Source organism: Squalius cephalus, assembly GCF_949319135.1.
Source record: "Squalius cephalus genome assembly, chromosome: 4".
NCBI lineage: Eukaryota > Metazoa > Chordata > Actinopteri > Cypriniformes > Leuciscidae > Squalius > Squalius cephalus.
Genome location: NC_137125.1, coordinates 27,942,389 through 27,944,908, shown reverse-complemented (window position 1 = coordinate 27,944,908; position 2,520 = coordinate 27,942,389). Strand labels below are relative to the sequence as shown.

General features: G+C 40.4%; 1 long non-coding RNA gene across 1 annotated transcript; it reads right to left on the bottom strand.

Moving 5' to 3' along the window:
- Positions 1–486: 486 nt before the first annotated feature.
- Positions 487–2,285, bottom strand: LOC307157842. Its single transcript, XR_013821099.1, has 3 exons — positions 2,218–2,285; positions 676–764; positions 487–573 (listed from the first exon to the last, which is right to left on the bottom strand). It is a non-coding gene; the product is annotated as an uncharacterized lncRNA (long non-coding RNA).
- Between the last annotated feature and the right edge of the window lie 235 nt (positions 2,286–2,520).

Sequence of the window (2,520 nt, the reverse complement as noted above, 5' to 3'; positions counted from 1 at the left end):
CATAGAACCTGATCAGGTCAGTCGCACTGGTGCTCCTAAATACTTTGTCACTGTCACAGCCAGTAAATAAATAAATAAATAAATAAATAAATAGGTTACACTGTAGAGCCCTGGGATGTAACCACAGTGCAGTTATCCAGCACTGACACTCACCCAGAACCACACTTTTAATGAGTCTCGCCAGCGAAGTGTTCATTGCTCTTTTCAGGACCCACCCCACAGTGTCTTTAAGAGTCATGCCTCCAACCATTCCAAGGAGAACAGTCTGAAACAAAGACATGTAGGCTACCTCATTAGTTATTTAAGGAATATAGCATGAGTGAGAGTAGGGACTGACTTTTAGGAATGATCTGATTAATGCATAATTTAACTCACCAAATTCTTCTTCTCCTCTGGATTCTTTAACGTCTCCTCCAAACATTGTAGCTCCTCAATAGTTGAAAGTGGGAGCCCAAAATGTGTTGGGTCTGGAATGAAGTCTGGAACTGCTGGAGATTTGTAGGAGCTGCATCAGGATGAGCAACTGCTGCTCTCTGATAGAATCAAGCTGGATGAGGATCTCCTTAGCAATTGCTATAAGACACAAGAAAAAGCAGGCATAACAGATTAGTAGCAAAACATTGTCCGTAGATATGTCAGAGTAAACCGAGAGAGATCACTTTGTAGAATTCCTACCTGTAGGCACAGCCTCCCGAGAAGACCTGTTTTTTGTGTCTTCCATGGTGTTGCTTTCCATGGTTGTGTTGACATTTCTGCCTTTATAACTGAGGGGATTATAATCAGAGGAAGGTTAAGTTTAAAATAAAAATGTTGAATGTAATATATTTTTCTCCTGGTCCTTATTTTAAATAGGTCATAAAAAATATCAATATTATCGACCGATATGAAACGCTTACATCATGATACAGTTTTCAGTCATATCGCCCAGCCCTAGGGTAGCTAATAAACTTTTCAAACCTGCCTGTACAGACCGCATTTAGCCAAAGGTAATGTTGATGTTAGCTATAAAGTGCGATTTCAGTTTGCGCCATAAAAGTACAACTAGAGGCCAATTCACACCGCAGACAAACGCCAGCAAACACCAACAAAAAAAAGTCACCAACAAAAGTTGGTCGTTGTATTCAGAATGTTATGAAAAATAAGTGTCCTGTTCACACTGCCCCAACAGACACAGACAAACTCAAGCACCCACGGAAAAACACGAGATATTCATTCATTTTAACCAATACAAGTAAAAGATTGCAGCTTTCAGACACAACTTTCTTCTCGTTTTATATTTTGTTAAATGTCGAGAGTGCATCTGTTACAGGCTCCTGTGCAAAAGGCCATTAAATGCACTTCACGACGTCATACACAGCGTCCACAAAATGGCGGACGGTCTGCACATAGATCTTAACAACCCAGAACATTAATACACAAAATATTTGCAGCATGAACATATGTTGTATCATAGCTGTAAAACCAGGAGCAAACGTGTCAGCGTAATCATAATCCCCAGCAACTGTGAGGTCGCCGGCGCAGCTGCTCCTCTACCGTTATAAGAGTCCTCAGTTCATTTTCATAATAAGAGTCCCGATCTCACTCAGCAACAGACATGACCCAGCTTTCAGCAGACCAAAGTCCCAAATCATTCCTCTATTTACATAAGTAAAATAAATATTTTCTTACAGGATCAAAATGTGCACATACTTTAGGACAAAACGTGTTTGTTGGTGTTAGTCTGTGCGGTATGAATTGGCCTTAAGCCAGCTAACATTTGTTCCACTTTATTTTCTTCCACAGATCAAAGACTGTGCTCGTAAATATTATTCACGTAAATTGCATTCAATAAAAATGGTGTCTAGCCTAGCAACTAATTCTTTGCCAACTAGCAGAACGAAAATATGAGCTGCTAGCGCAAAAACAGCGCAGCTAACGTTAGTCAATGTTAGCTTCGTTCGCGCCAGTAGCTTTCATATTACCCCCATTTGCACTACTTTACTCAGACAAAAATTTGCTATTGTTGTCCTAATTAATAGAATTCGAGTTCTGAATTCTTTCTTTTCGTTTCATATAGGGAAGCACTGTCAAATGAACATGAACAAGGTTTAAACGGATCGATAATAATCAACATTTAATCAGCAACAGTTCGAAATATGTAGGTCGACGTAACTCGATTGAAACTATGCTCAGCGTGAAATGTTGATGCTTTTTAAGGAAATTGAACACAAGACTTACCTCAAGTTCACTGTAATGACGCAGGATCGAAAAGGGATGATTTTAAGTCAGGCGTTGAGTTTTATCTCACCGAAAGTTGTGCACACGTCTTGCGTGCTGACGCTTGCTGCAGCAACTGTTGAAATCGGCTTCATACCGGTAAACGCATCTGAGCCGAGCGCCCAGAGTTTAACCGTCACTGCTGGTAAACATTTGAAATAGCCAGTAAAATGAATTTTAGACTCAGTGTTAATTTTAGACTACCCAACTACTCAGCCGATGCACGACTGCAATCACCGTGACTGTGCGAGTGATGTCAAGCGC